Raw genomic sequence first — 16,419 nt, 5'->3', positions numbered from 1 at the left:
TTTTAGGGTACTGCGTGTTGCTGTGTGCTCTTTGCAAATGCAGTTTCCTGTGAAAAAAAATCCCAGCCTTGCTAACATCCCACATGTAATGTGATACATTCCCATTCATACACACTTCCCACCACTCCGACATGCTGCACTGTACAACCAGAGAGACAGAGAGTGTACGGCACGTCTGCACTCAGAAATACCAAATTCTTCTGGCGTGCAGGGGGTGACTTGGGGTTATTTGGGTGTGTTCCCCCCCTCCCCCCGCCCCATCCTTTTCCAGAAGAGTTTGGAAAATTACTTTCCACCATCTGCCCTGCCAGAGCTAGGAAATATTTGGAATACGTTCCATTCTCCTAATGAACACGCAGCAGCAGGGGTGCTGCAAATGAGAGAGACAAAATCTTTCTAATGAACAACAAATGAACTAGAAATCACATCTACATAGCTTCAGCTTTTGTTGCCTATAGCTTTAGGGTGATTCATGAAGACAAAAATCAATGCATGTGCTGTAGACCCAGGTCTAGCATGGCACGCAGAAGTCCTGTCGTGACCCAAGCCATATTTGTTTTGGATACAAATGCAGACTCTCACTAGCTTCCTTTTCCTTTAATTGACAAAAAAGTAGGGGAAGAATTTAAGTATGGTTCCTACAACTCTTGTTAACGCTCTTCTGAACGTGTTGAATTTATAGGATACCATCAAATGCATATTAGTATTCATGACACAAATCACATTGCTTCCAACTGGTGTACAGAGCTGTATCATGCTCTTTTGTTAAAAAAATAATGTGCTCCAACTGAAGAAATTAGTGGTTCTTTCTCAGAGGAAAAGGGCCAAAAAGCTCTGCTTGATCCACATTCTTCAGAGGCTGAGGGTAAATGTTGCTGAATGTGGACAGGGGTGGATTTCCAGATCCACCACAGCAGAAATTAAGGGCTTTTCTCAAGTATGTGCGATTATGAATATGCAATTAGCTGTTCTTCCTTGAAGAGTTTTGCCTGCTGCCAACCAGCCATACACAAGCAAGTTTCCACCCAAGGCTTTTGGTAGAAACTTGGACATATCAAGTGGAAACCTCATTCAGGGCTCAGATGCTGCACAAGGGACAGTGTGACCCATCCCAGCTGTCCTTAGCACAGGAGAAGTGTGAGGAATAAGGCATTCCTAGAGCTGCAACTGATCCCATCCTTAACAGCAAAACCTCTGATCAGATACTGGGACTTTTCTTCAAGCCTCCTCAGAGGAGGATTTATTTTCTTACGCCAGACCACAAGCTCCAGCCCAGAATACTCAAGGAGTGACAAGTGCCAGCAGAGAACTCAGCTCCAAAACTGAGGCATCTCTCAGCTCCTCCCTTAAAGGAAAAGCCATGGGAGCCCAGGGAATGCTTCCAGCCTGCACTGCAAGCCATCCCACTGGCCCTGGCAGGGCAAAAGCAGCATTGCCAAGGCAGCAGATGTGAGTGCTGGAACAGCTTTCTCAAAGTCTAGGCAGAGCTGCACAGGGAACCCATCCCAGGGGATAAATTGGTGGCCAGGTAGGTGCTGCTGTGCAGGGACAGCAATGCTGCTCCCCTCTGCAATCTCTGCATCCTTCCTGGGCTGCAGGAAGGTTGGGATAAAAGGCTTTGCACTGGCTTACCTCTCTGCACCTGATCTTCTCACCTGCTCGTGTGCTGAGGTGCTGATTTTTTGGTGTGTGCCCTCATTTTCCAGGAGCCTGACTCTGCAATTCCTTCAAGCATTTAACCTGCAAAAAGTCAGCAGTTTCCCCAACAAGACCTTACATGACCAGGCCTCCTTATTTAATGCCAACTTCCACACAGCCCTTCACCCTCCTTGTCTCCCATTCCTCACCCTCTGAAAGAGCTCTTGGATCCACCACCTCAGACTCATTAAATAGCCACTTGCTTTCCCCTTGGTCTCTCACATTAAAGCATGTATTAAAAGGGGGGAAAAAATAGGAAAAAGAGAGAAACAGAACGTTCCTACAAAAAAGCAATTTCTTGGCTGGCCATTTTTTTTTTAAACTCCCCTCAATATGGCAGGAGATATTTATGTCTGAACAAATCCTTCTCCCTCCCAATCAATCCAGATTCCCTTGCTTCTGCAGTGCAGTCACACTGTTTCTATCAGTCTGTTACTGTGAAAATTAATGTGACAACACAAAACAGCAGCATAATGACTAAAGGTGTGTGAAATAGTCCTGGAGAAACACAAAGTGACTTCAAATGCAAGGTATTTCCTCCTTCCCCTTTCTCCCATCCTACAAGCTGCTGCAGCTCTGAAAATGGGACAGTTTTCAAAGAGACTATATTTGCAGAGCAAAGATGGATGCTATTTTTATTGCAAATTAGCAGATTTTTTAGCAGATCCAACCTCATTTGCAAGTGAAAGTGACTCTACTTACCATGCAGATATAGGTCTTATGTTGGAAACTCATGGAAATTCATGTTTTGAACATACTTAGAGAAGAAAAAAATAGCCCCTGCCTTTATTTCTGGCTGTGACTTGCTCCAGTGAAGCAACACCAGTGGGGCAGCACGTCTTGGCTGAGCTACTACATTCTGTGAGCAAGTGGGAATGAACCTGAAAACAGTTTTTAGCTGTGCTCTGTGAACTTCTGGGGGCTGGGGACTTCGAGGAGTCCACAGAGGAATGAGAAAAGGTATTCAGCTGTTAGAGAGAGAAATTTTCTATCCAGGGATCCACAATTCCCTTGGAAAGTTTTGAATAGTCTGAATATATAAATATATATATATATACACACACACACACATATATATGCCCAGCTGGGGTTGTCCATGGTCTGCTCTGATGTGAAAAACTACAATCACAATGTAGTAAACAGTAACAGGAAAAAACAATCAGTTAACAGTTATTCCTGCAAAAAATGCCCTTTCAGAATGCCAAAACTTTTCATTAAATTGGAAAAAAAAAATCTGGTGAGTCATTTAAGCCAAGAAAAACAGTTGAAAAAATAGGGAAATAAAGCATTGCATTTCAGTGCACTGAATCCAAAGATTTTCAGTGGGTTTTGATTCTAAATGGGATTTTTCAATTAGAAGTCAACCTACAACTTGAGAAAGGTAAGCAAAATGTTAAACAACTCCCAAATAAACCAGGAGAAAAAGTCATTACATCACAAATGATGCCTGTTGTGTCAGGTCCAAATCCACATCACAAAAATTACCAAGAAAAAAAATAAATTGGGGGAGTGAGAGAAAAAACTGTGCACACCTTTAAAACCCTCATACACCACTGGGGCTGGATTCCCAGAAGTGCCAGTTTGGATTTGGTTACAGCCCCACCACGAAAATGAATTAAAAAGATTAAATAAAAAGTTATAAAAATCTTCATTTTAATATGGGCACTGCAAGAAGAAAGTGAAAAATAGAACAGCAGGCAGGAAAAGCAGAGAGCTCCTATTTCAAGCAGTGATTTGAAGGGAGCAATTCCTACCTGCCAGATTTGCACATGCATTCCTCCATGGCCAGCTATGCAGCAGGTGTGAACCTGTTTGTTCCTCTCCTGACAGCAGCACGGGGGGAAGCAGCGGTGCAGGTATTCAGGGATGGAACAAATCCTTCTGGCAGCTGCCAGCTTTGCAGGGCTCTGCTGTACATGGAAAAGCAGAAGGTGAGTGTCAGCCCTGCTGCTGTGCTGCAGCCTGATGGGCTCAGCTCTTTCTCCTCACATCCCTGGGTGCTTTTGGGGGATGCAGCTCCCTTTTCCAGCGTGGCCATTAAAACAGACACACCACATTCCTGAGCACTCTTACTGAGGTTGCTTTCACCACAAGCCAGTTCAAAGTCAGAGGTAAAACATGTTAAAACCACCTAAATTCATCCTACAAAAAGACCCAAATATTTAAAGCTGAAGTTGTGAAAAAGGAAACAAAGAGAAAGGTGTCAGGAACAGCATCCCAAAGCTCCTCTGTGAATACACATTTCACATCAGGTATTTTAATGGTCCATATACCTGTCCCAGACACTCATTCCCCTCGGATGAGGACATCCTTGGACTGGAATTGGGCTGGTTGCACTTTTACCAGCACAGCCTGTGCTGCTACAACAGAAATTACATTTTGAAAACTGAAAAACACATTTCACAGTTCTTACAGTCCTGATTTTCCTTAAGATAGGTACAGGGTATATATTTCCTTATTCCTGACAAAAAGATCAGAGTTTTTTTTTGTGAGCACGAGGCAGCAGATCATTTGTAGCAGGCATGAATTATTGCAGTGTCTCCATCCAAACAAGTGAACATCTGTATCCCATTTTCACTGGCACCACGAGATACCTGGCGCAGCCCCAAAAGGGAATGTTTAGCTACAAGGGTTTAAAATATGCATTAATTTGCTGTTGTGTTATCTTCTGGTATTCTCAGCTTTTGAAAAAAAACCAAAAAAACTTTATCAGTGTAGTCCTCCCACTGTCTATTTGCCTTGCTCTGGCCCAGAATGAAATGAATTAAGTAAAACAGTTTTGAAAGCCTCATTTGTTTTCCCTCCTGAGGAGCAGTGCTTATGGAAGCCAGTTGGAGCAGGACTCTGGGGAAGATGGGACATTTCATGTCTCTCCCTCTGCTGCTGCCTCTCTCCAGAGGGGGACTGTTGGTTTATTCAACCCTCCCAAGGACAGCATCACTGGGAGAGTGATTTTCAACAATCCAGGGGTGGGGGGTCTATGGAAATGAAGCCTGGAAGCTCTTTTAGTCCAGTGTTGCATCCTTGGCTTTTGAAAATGTGTTTTTGTTGAAAGCAAGGTGTGTTTTCCCAGCAGATCATTACCTACAGCCATCAACCAACTCGTGTAAAACTCCAGGGCAGGAAAGCTCCTTTCTGTGGCTTTCAGCTCAGCCAGACCTTATATCCAGAATCTGCTTGGCATGAAAAACCCTTCTGCTAATGAAAATATGTTTTCCTTAGCTGCTTAAATTTCCCTGGTCCCTCCTCTCTGCAATCCCAGTGGGTGTCCCCCACCTCAGAAGCTCTTCTGGGGTGATCCCTATTTCATTCACCATGACTGCCACTGGAGGCAAGGGGAGTGGGGATCACCCCAGCAGCATCCTCAGCTGCTGGTTCCAGTCTGTCCAGCTCAGAAACCATCCTTCACCTTCCACCCTACCCCAAGCTTCAAAGAAATCACAGATACCGCCTTTAAATCCTTTCTTAGCACTCCCCATTTCCAATAATTTCTGTTTAAAAGGGAAAAACACAGCTTCAGCACCAGTGTGTGCTGTGACTGCTGCCTGTGCAATATTCCTCACATTTTAACTCGTATTCCTTGGCTGTTTACACCCATTTGTAGCTTCCCATCAGGGCTATGGGGAAGGAGATGCCCATTTCCCCTGCATTTGTACAAGCACTGAATTTGGGAATTTGGAGCTCTTAGATGGTTACTAGCAGTTGTACTGCTGCTACTTTGGTCAGACATGGTGGCTGCACTGCTGTGATGCCTCAGGTTTAGCTTTTATATTTTCAGATTCGGTGCTGCTTTAGTGTGTGGGTCTGAGCTTCACATCAGGGGATGGTGAGCTCTGTGCACAGAGCAGGGAGACAAAACAATTCCTGCTCCAGCTGGGCACCAAGGACAAATGACCCAAATCTCAGCCCAGGAGCACAAACACCGTGGGCTGGAGAGAGAAAAACAAGGATGGGACTGGATGGGCTGGAGCTGGAATGGGACAATGAACTGCAAGGTGCAAATGGAGCAGAACTGATCCCAGGGACAGAGCCCGTGCCCGGCCGTGCATTTTGGGGCCATTTTGGTTCATCTTGGGTGCAGCCCTGGCTGGGCTCTGGTGCTGCCCAAGGTGCATCCATGGAGGAGATCCTTTGGATAAATCCCTATTTCATTCTTTAAGTCTGTCCAGCCTTCACAAGGCATCTCTGACTGCCTTTCTGCAGCCACCAAGGGCTCAGTCACCACCTCATTTGCTAGAGGGACTCCTGAAATCGCAGCCACTGTCACCTCAGTCCTCAGTGACAGTTTCATTAACACCTCATATGTGACTCCTCTCCAGTTTAACTCCCTGGGACAGGTGAGTTAGGCAGACAGGGACATTTCCCCTGGTAGATTAAAAATATTCTGGGTTACTTCTCTAATATTTTGCTGCCCATGGAAGTCACTCAACCCTTCAGCCACATTGAGAGTGACAAAATGTGCTTGGCACGGGCTGCAGAGCAGGGGGAGCAGGGTCCCTGCTGAGGCAGCTGCTCCTGCACATTCCTGCTGGGTACCCCCGTGCTGGCACACAGGAGGAGCCTGCAGCAAACCCCTCCAGGTGGGAAGATGAGAAAAGTCCTTGAGTAACAACTTAGCCTTTCTCCATAGCTGGGAAACTGAGGCACCCAAGGCAGATGACTGCATCTCAGCCACAGATGGCCAGAGGGCTTCAGGCAAAGCTGGGCACTGAGTTTAATCCAAGCTATTTAGACCACACGTCATGTCTGATGACTGAAATGATGGTATTAGTATCTGCTTCAAACTCTGCTTGGCTCTGGAATAAGAGACAATTAAAAATGTAGGAAAATTCCTGTTATTAAATGTCCACAGAAAAGGTGATCTGACAAATAAGAAACAAATTCACAAATATCTGCAAACAGCATGTTGAGCTACAGAAATTAAGAGGAAAGAAGTAAACAAGGCCATGTCTCCATAGAAAATAGAGTTACACCCGTACAGCTATGACTGCCCTGGAAACCTCTCATCTCAGGGCAAGGAGGCCTTTTGGACCATGGCTTCAGAAATTAGGTAGTCTGCAAATAGTCTTGCTTTGAAGTGTCTTCACTCAGGAAGATATTTAAAAAAAAAAATCTGCATAATTTCGAGTCACCTCTCACCTGATACTGAGTATTTTCATAGACAAAGTGGAAGCTTTGTCACTGTTCTAATAAACTCTCTCCGCTTTTTGGAGGATTCTCCGTGCAGGATCCTCTCCAGCCCTGCTCCCCGAGTGTTTACTGGTTGTTAACTGTGCTCCCTGACAGCCTCCAGTCTCGGAGAGCATCAAAGGGGAAGGAATGCCACTTGCCTAAACGTGATAGACTATTGCTGCAGGCAGGAGTAACTTGTGCTGTCAGTGTTCAATTAGCACCAAGTTAAACTAAATGTCTTGTGAATATTTCATAACGATCTGCCAGCATCGTATCTGAACTCTCTGGCTTTTACCAAGCCATTTCCCTTCCAAAGTGACATGATGTGGAATTAAAGAGGAATGATGAGCCAATCTCGCTTGTTTGAGTATCTGCTCAAGAATTACGCTGTATAACTAAAAAGTAGTAATAATTTTAAAAAAGCACAAAATACCCCAGCAACAACTGTCACCTAAAATTATCCTTTGATAATAAACTGTCTTTGAACAAAGTGGGAGTTTACACACAGTTCTTTTTCTGACTGTAAATTTATTGCAGCTTTCCCCATTCACTTTGCGACTTGCAGGAGCTGATGTAAGCTTTTATATTTCCCATTTGTTTTTCACACAAAGCCGAGGAGTTAAATGGGTTGGAATATACCTTAAAAGCCAGGGCTAACTTTAACTTGAATCTGTGGCAAGCACCAGGTGAGCTGCAGGAGTGAGCCAGCCTCGGCTGAGCTGCGTGAGAGGCAGCAGCTCCTCTGTGGGATCTGGGGCAGAAAAAACCCCACACAAATGCAAATAACTCGGTGCTGCGAAGCAGCCGCTCTGCAGACACGCAAATGCCAGGCTGCAAAGTAGCTGTGGGATCTGCCTGCCCTGCCCGGGGGTCCTGGGCACTGTCCCCGGGGAGCCGAGTCAGCCTCACTGCAGGAATTGGAGCCTGCACGGAGCCCTGGCACAGCAGGAAAGCTCCAGGGAGCAGAGGCAGCAAAATCCCCGAGGTCACTGTGCTGATTGCTCACAGTCCCTCTGAAGGACAGAGGCCTTCTCCAAAAAGGAAAGGTGCCACAGGGCACCAAGAGTCTTTCCAGCTGGGGCTGCCAGCAAGGAGATCGGTTGGTTCCAACACTAATGGAGCAAAGCCACCAATTCACATCACCTCATCCATCACAGCCCCCGATGATAAATGACCCTGGGTTTGCACCAGCCTGGGCTGATGATGCTCTGCAAAACAGCCAAATTGTCCAGCTCTGCTGCTGAGGAGATGATCCCCTCAAACAAGGAAGGGCAGGCTGAACTAGAAACTTCTGCTGGCCACAGGCTGGGATGAATGTTCCAGGGCAGTTCCTAGGCATGAGCAGAACAAGTGCTGAGACAGGATTTTAAGTTACTCAGCAAGTAAAGAGCAATGGTGAGTCTGAAATAACCTCAGGGACTGAACCATTTCCCTTGGCCAGTGCCAAGTGACCCATGGCTACTCTCACCCAGCAATGCTGCCTTTGGGTCTGGAGTCTCATCACCCCCAGATTTTACAGGAAAATAGTTACCACTTATTAGCTATCTGCCCATAAAGAAAAAAGCAAAAATAAAAGTCACACCTCTTTTGGTAGTGAAGGCTTGGTAAGAAAAGCCACATGGGAGCTATTTTACAGCACTGAATGCAATAGTTACCTGTTGCTGCAGCTGCATTGATGTAACAGATGAAACTTGCTCCTACAGGCAGGATCTGGGCTTTGCCATTTTCAGAATAGCATCATATATAAATGTACAGCAGCTCTTCCCCTTGGAGCCCAGTCCTTGCCCAGTCTGATCACTCCTTTGCTGGCACAGGAGTGTGAGACCCTCACTCACTGCCCATGGCAAGGGGAGCTGCTGCTGGCCCTGTAGAGCCACTCCTGTCCCAGGCATTCCAGCTGGGGCAGAGACCTCAGCCAGCCACAGCCTCCCTTGTCCCCATGGCCCTGCAGGGCTGCACCCCACGGCCCAGCTCCATCACCATGGCACAGCTCCAGCAAAGGGTGCTACAGCAGAGAAACACACAAAAACACCCTGGGAAGAGTGGGGGAGATGGAGGGAGGAGGGCCAGGGAACTTCAGAGATATCAGAGACACCTGGAGAGACAGACCCAGACCTGGGGGAGAAAACCAGACACAGCTCTGTGCTCAGGGCCAGGGCACTGCTTTTAAACCTACACAGGACATGCCAATTAACCCCCCTCATTCCCAGATAATGAGGGAGTTGGCTCTTCTGGAGAGGGGGATTGGCAGGAGCCCCATTCTCTTCTCCCCACTCACACCTGAGTGATCTGCATGCTGGCTGAGGGGGATGGAGCCCAGTGCAGAGATGTTTAAAGGCTCCCATAATTTGTTTAACAGACCTGAGGACCTACCAGCATTTAACTGCTGCAGACATCGATGTATTACAAACAGCAAACCAAACCCAAGCGTGGCTGGGCTGGAATGTTAATCCATCCCTTCAAGGGCAATGGGAACAGGGGACATCCCCAGATCACTGGAAGGGGGGATTGGGCTGTGGACAGGCAGCCTCGTTAACACCGATCACCCCAGCCCTTCCCAGCACAAACACTGACATTTACCCTCCCCAAAAGGCTGAACTAATATCCTGATAGTGCTGCTGGCACCCTTCCAGCAGCTGGTTTTGTACATAGACCTGTTGGGGGTTTTGACACAGTCACTTGTCTGAGTGCCAATGCCTGAAAAATAACTCAGGAGGCCTTTTATGGCTCTAGATTTGAGGCTTTGGGGACTTTTTCCATTTTTTTCCTTGTTAGACCATCACAAAGAATGCAAATACTACTAAAGTAATGGAATAGATTTCCCTGATTGTGTGTTCAGCTGTACAGCAGTTGCCAGGGTAAATTCAAGGATGTGCTTTAAAATGCCAAAATATATTAGTAACACTTGTCTATGAAAATAATGATTATAAGAAAGGAATTTATTTGTAAACCTTACAGAGAAAACACAATTCTTCCCATATTTTGCTGTGGAAAAGTCCCACATGAATTGAACCTTCAGCTGGTGAGCTGAAAATTGCAGGAGCTGGAAAAACTCCAGGATCTGGAACAATCCCAATGTCACCGGAGCATTTCCGACACACCCAGTCCCACTGGCTTTTAGCAGGTTGTTAGAAATAATCAGAAGGCTGTAAAAATAATATTTCTGCCTTGATTAACATGATGTTCCAGTCTGCTGTTGGGTTTTGTCCTTGATAATCAGAGGGCAGAGGCAGATGCTGAGTGTGCAATCACCAACCACCAGTCTGTGTGTCAGCCCCCAGCACAGACAGAGGGGAGAGAAGAAAGGAAGGGGGTCCAAGGGGAGAGTCACAGGAGCAATAATTACACCCCTTTAAGAGGGAGCAGCACATGGGAAACTGCTGTGAAGAAGAGCAGGGAATGAAGAAGGGCTTTGCTGCTCCCTCACCTGTCAGAGGTGCTCATCCATCCCCAGGCACAGCGAGGAGTGTGACACTCACTGAATTAAGGGTCAATGTATGGACACAGCAAAGGTGCCACAGCATCCCTGGGACACAAAAGGATTCCCAGGACTGCCAGTGCCCAGGCAAGACCCCTGACCTTCAGGTGCACTTGGACTGCAGAGAGGACTGGCCAAGGATCAGCTCCTGCTGATCTCAGTGTCCCTGGTGTCCCCCAGCCACTGCAGAGGGTCCTGCAGCAACCCCAGCTTTCCCTGCCAAACACATTCCCCTGGCTCCCTCTGGAGCAGGCACTGTGAGGTGGGCACCCCCTGCCTCTCCTTGCAGATCTCTGTGCTTGGAACCCATGAAAAACCCCTATTTTTTAATTTTTTTATTTTTATAATTCACCTGGTACCTCCAGGTTTCTGTGAGATATTTTATTGCATTAGTGTTGTCAAATGGTGACATTTCTGAGTGTAAGTCATAGGGTTGTTGTTAATGCCAATTTAATGGTGCTAAAATGATTAAATATGGCAGGCTTTTAAATAATGAGGTACATAAAAGGTGTTAATAACCTCTTAAGTGCTTTAATAATATTCTGTGCTATCATAAAATGTTAGTAATTGGACCTCTTAACTTTCATCTGCCATAAAGTAATGAAAGAAAAAATCTCAACAGAGGCGCTGAATGGCTGAAGATTTTGCTTAAATAAAAGAAAAAAAATTGAACAATGGTAAAACTGAGCCTATTTGTTAAAAAAAAAAAAAAAAAAAAGAAAAAAGAAAAAAGAAAAAAAAAAGAGAAAGAATTAACTGGAAAGCCCAGTGGAACATGCATTTTAATATCATGCAAATTCTTAGCATTTCCAAAAAATGTGTTTGGTGTAAGGTACTGCAAGAACAAAGGATCCCAATGAAAGCATGATGTCTCAGTGCTAAACCCAACATCCAAGGAGCTGCTGAGTCTGACATGAGACAAACCTGTGTGTCACTTGTGGAGTTAGAAACAGCAGAGGATCACAGAATCTCCTGATAACAGAGCTGAGCTCTGGGCTGCTCTTGCAGCTGAGCAGAGCTTCTTACACACAAGATCAGAGCTTCTTACCAGCAGATCTGCTCCTGTGAAAGCTCTTCTGAGGCAGGCAGGGCTGCAAACCCCAGAATTTCAGAGGAAGTGCAAGTGCTAAGGGCTGAAGGATCCTTCAGTGCCCCCACAGGTAATGAATCCTCAGTGCTGAGCAGCACCCACTGAGGCACAAAACTGGATTGACCACATGCGGAACAGCCAAATGTAATTAAAATTCTAAACAGGGAAGCCAAATAGGAATATCTAAATAAAATTTGGACAGGATCCTGGGTAAGCAGCAGCTTCAACAGAAAAGGCCAGAGGTCTGTAAAATCCCCTCCAGGCTACTGCTTGAATCCCATCCAGCCAGTAGCTAGAGGAGCTGCAGCAGTGTCCATAAAATGTGCTGACACTGGGCTGGTGCTGCCTTAAAAGGCTCCCCAGGATACTGTCCAGGGATGTTCCTGAGGTCCCCTCCTCCCAAACAGCAATCCAACCCAATCAAATTATTGTGAGAAACCTGCATCAGCAAAATAACTTTCATTAATGGATATTTGCAGGTTCTGGCTCAATGGCTCTCAGGGAAGCCTTTTAAGGTCTCTTTAGCTGCTGCCTGATGTGCTTTGCTTTTCTTTATTGCCTGTTAACATGTGCACCCTGTTCTTTTAAAGAACAGGGGCTTTGAACTGACTCTAAAATAAAGGGAATCAGAGTTTTGGGGCTAACCATGTAAGAGTGGTGTAACAGAGCCCTTAGAGCCACGAATCCCACCCTGTGGAACACAGGCACTGTGATTTTCCCCAGCCTATTTATAACATTTATAACATTTCGTCACACAGCAGGGAGGGGGCACAGCCCCACGTGAGCCAGGCAACCAATGCTCAGCAGGAACAACAATAGTGAACAACACCAGCCAAGAGTTTGCCCATAGGCATTGAAAAATTATAACGAGCAAATCGATTTTGAGTAGTCTAAATTTGCTTGGAGATAAATCAGGAGCTGAACAAGTGCTCTATCTAACAGAGAAATGATTCACCAAGTACAGTGTTCCTGGAGCCACAGAGAATGCTCTTGGCTGCTCTGAATGCTGGCTTTTATTTATTTATTTATTTCTCAGACAAGACCATTATTATTTTCTTGTTACAAGTCTAGTGCTGATCCCACCGCGGTCAATGACAAATTCTCCATTGGTTTCAATGGAGGACTTGGTCTCCTAAAAGCAATTTTTCATCAATACCTGAAGTACTTCCTTGACCCTCCTATTTAAGGGTGGGCACTCATCAGCACCTCTCCCCAGCACAGCTGCAATTTGCAAAGTCCCTCCATGTCCCACTGCAGGCCCCAGCATCCCAGAACAGGATTGTATTTCTTCTCAGAGAGATGCTCTCTGCTTCATTTGATGTGCCCATTACTTGAAAACTGTCTCTCCTTTTGTCCATTAGCTAAATTCTGGATGAGCTTATTATTCTGCTTTGGTTTGTAACAATCCCACTGGATCCATCTCTATGCTTATTAGGATTTTAGAAATGCAATCTAGTTTGTGCCAAAGCATACAAATTCGGCTCCCCTATGATCTGTGCTGTTCAGCACCCCACTCCTCTGTCTGCAGCACGGCTCTGATCCCTGCACATCAGTAGAAGGAGCAGTGCTGGGGTACAGCCCAAGCAGGGACCCCCACTGAGAGAAATTCCTGAGCTCTGGTGAGCCTGGGGACCAGAAGTGAAACCAATTGGTTTGTAGGTAGCTCTGTTAAATTCCTTTTCAACTCCCCAGCAAATACTCATTTCTTCAGCTTGACTGGAAACCATCAAGCTCCTTTGGGTGGCCCTGAGAGCAATCTATTTTGAACAAAGTTCCTGGAATCAAAACGTGGGCACAGCCAAAGAGATGCTCATGTGCTTTTTACACTCATTCTCTTGTGGTTTTCTTGTCTCACACCAGTTCAGACTGCAGCCAGTGCACGTCCCAGCCCTGCTCTGAGCACATCGGCACCAGCACAGAGAAACACAGCCAAACAGCTGCCAGGGGCTGGCTGATGGTGGTGGTTGGGTAAGTTAATTAAGAGCAGAAGTTATTTTGAACTAGGATAGGTTATAAGAAATACACAAAGCAAGTGTTTCATTTTGTGATTTGACAGCTTTGGTTTCTGGAGAAACATCTCCAGCCATTACTCTGAGCTTCAGTGTGGCTGCAGCACAGCACAGACATGGCACAGACACTTCCAGTTTCTTCCTGATTTCCTGAGAAGTCCCTCAGGCCATCCCAATACCTGAAAAGAGTCACCTCCTGAGGTTCCTCACTGAGCTTTGTCCCATTTGACCAGGGATCATTCTCGCCCCACCAGAGAAGAGCCAGGACAAGGACAAGGTGATGCCACAAAAGGAAAAAGCTTTTTGTGTCTTCCTGAGGTCAGAGTGCAGAGTGGGCTCTGCAGTGGGCAGGGACAGCAGCCACCAGCAGCTCCTGGGACACTCCTGGAGCCACAAGAGCCACCATGGCAGGTCAGTGGCACTGCCACAATGACAGGGCCACCCTGGCCACCAACTTGGGCAGCCTGGGCTCTTCTCATCAAGGCTGACTAACAAATCCTTGGTTTCTCCAAACTCCTTACTAACTTCAACAAGCCTTGTCCTCCTAAAGACTCTCTGAGTACCATTTAGTGCTTAATAAATGCTCTGCCTCATGGAAAAGAAGGAGATAAAATCAATAAAGTGCCTACAAAGTTGCTTTGTACCGTCTCACATGCATATTTAGAAACCCTCTCTTCCCTGCCACTCACCTCATGGATCTATTCTTGGAGGATAAAAACTGGGATATACTTTGCAGCCAAAAGTAAAGTCATAAAGAAATTTGCTCACGTTCCTCGACACATGAGATATAGAGTTAATTAAAAATTGTTCTCTGTACAACAGGTTTGTTTCACTGGAAAATGTCACTGATGTAAGGCTGTTCTACTCTTGTTGCCAACTACATTGAATTGACTCCATTATAAGCTTACTCCTCCCCCCTCCCCATTACTTTTCTTCCAATAATAAACCAGAGAGGTCGTAGAGCCCACTTTTTATTGGAAAAAGTGCATTAGGATTAGCTGGCTTGGAGCAGTCATTTTATGCCCCTCCAGTCCCTGTTTATCTGTGGCTCTACAGAAGCAGCAAATACTTGCTCCAGTCCTGCGCACTATAAATGAGATTTTTGATCCTACAGGCATGGTGCTGTTAAAAGATTTTTAATTAGATAAATACATTTTATAAAAAGATTTTGCAGAATAGTTGCCTCTAGCAACTGTAACAATCTTGAAGCTTCATCTTCTAAAAGGAAAGAAAACTCTTGCAGGAGGCTGGTTGTGTTATATAAAAATGAAAGACGGTATTACAGAATTAATAGGAAGGGGCCAATGGAAATGCAGTCCCACTCCTGGAAACGGGAGTTTGTTTCATTACTGACTTCAAACAGCACATGGATTTGTGCTCTGATTTTTCCAGCCAGATTGCCAAGCGTGAGCCCTGGGCTGGAGGAGAAGCTGGCCCAGGCTGAGGGAGATGTTTCCACAGCTGCTGGGCTCTCCCTGTGCTGCCCTGGCTGTGCCCTGCTCCTTCCCCAGCTCCGGCCATCCTCACCCAGGGGATGTCACCATAACCCCTCTGCAGCACAGAAATTGCTTTTCTTGCCTGCCAGCCATCCTGGAAGTGTCCATCAGCTCAGGGTGGCTCTGGTGCTGTCCCTCCCTGCCTGAGGATGGAGAACAAGGAGCATCCTGCAGGCATTGCATCCCCAGGGCGCCCTGCCTGCAGGCACAGAGGAGAGACCCCAGCCCTCCTGATCCCACAGCTGTCAGGAAGAGCAGGTGAAGGGCAGACGTGCCCAGGTCATGCCAAGGTGACAAGAACTGCTCCCATGCCCTTCTCCATCCAGCTCAGAGCTCTGAGCCACTCTGGGATGCCACGGCCCCAGAGGCCTCATTGCTGTGGGGCAGGGGCTCCACAGGACTTCCCCTCTTCCCCTTTCACATCCCAGTGAGTGAAGCCTCACAATAAACTGTCAAGGTGGGGAGTTTTATCCCTGCAGACTCAGTGCAGGATAGCAGCTGGAATGGGAACTTTTCCATGCTCACCCCCATAGTCAGTATATTTAGCCCTGACCTAGAAAGACCATCCTTTCTAGGGCTGAGTTGTGATTCAGACAGTCTGCTTGCTGAGCAGAGACTGCCAACTGTGCCGAATCATAGCTGATTAGAGGTGGGAGAGAGCCTGAAAAACAATACACCCAGGCAAATGCAGTGGGTTTGGAGCATTTCATGGAAATTATATTTAACACCATTCTGGTGACTTAAAGAAAAGTTAAAACAAACAACCCTCGCACCTTCCAAAATAACCCTACCTGTCTCTGGTGGGAGAGGAGAGACTGGCAAAGGGTTGCTATTTTAAATCACAGTGGAACTGGGTAAAGAAAGAATATACATGGAGGTAGATCCTTACATAGGTATAGATACATGCACACACATCTCCAGATGAAGCAGGACACTCATTGTCTGAGAAAGGAAGGGTGGACAGAGAAGCAGATACTTTTTTTTTGCATTTTAGGGGAAATTCTACCTTGAAGCAAAACAAATTCAATTGTGTCTAAAGGGAAACCAGAACAAAAGAAAAAAAAAAAACATGAGAAGATGTCTGGAGACATCGTGCTCATACAGAAACGTCTGCTGGCAGGTCAAAAAGTGTCCCACCAGCCCAGCGTGGGACTGGAGCTTGTATCCCACAGGCAATTATCCCCTGCCTGCAGACACTCTCAGCCATCCCTGGGATTTGAAGGAGAAATCTTATCTGCAGGCCTGTGAGAAAGCAGAAGGAGGCACACCTTGTACTTCCACACCAGTAAAACAAGCAGGGAGTTAAACTGGAAAACACTGCACAGCCCAGCCTGGAGACAGCAGAACAGGAGACTAAACACAACAGTTTAACAAATAATTACAGGTTCTTTATACGGCCTAGAATTTGTAATCCACCTTCATCCACTTCTCTTTGCACAGTTTAGAATTACAATGCCAAAGGGATCACAGGGAATC

At 46.1% G+C, this 16,419-nt stretch overlaps 1 long non-coding RNA gene across 1 annotated transcript in view; it reads right to left on the bottom strand.

The window, feature by feature from the left end:
* Positions 1 to 16,419, bottom strand: part of LOC134426778 (uncharacterized) — a 47,864-nt gene that overhangs the window by 6,983 nt on the left and 24,462 nt on the right. Inside the window, exons 3-4 of the long non-coding RNA XR_010030043.1 lie at positions 3,453 to 3,608; positions 1,656 to 1,740 (exon numbers count right to left, since the gene is read on the bottom strand). This is a non-coding gene — a long non-coding RNA (uncharacterized LOC134426778). The remainder of the gene's footprint in view (positions 1 to 1,655; positions 1,741 to 3,452; positions 3,609 to 16,419) is intronic.

This window comes from Melospiza melodia, chromosome 19, assembly GCF_035770615.1.
Source record: "Melospiza melodia melodia isolate bMelMel2 chromosome 19, bMelMel2.pri, whole genome shotgun sequence".
Classification (NCBI taxonomy): Eukaryota; Metazoa; Chordata; class Aves; order Passeriformes; family Passerellidae; genus Melospiza; species Melospiza melodia.
The sequence above is the reverse complement of the archived record's forward strand: the minus strand, read 5'-3'. Positions and strand labels throughout refer to the sequence as shown.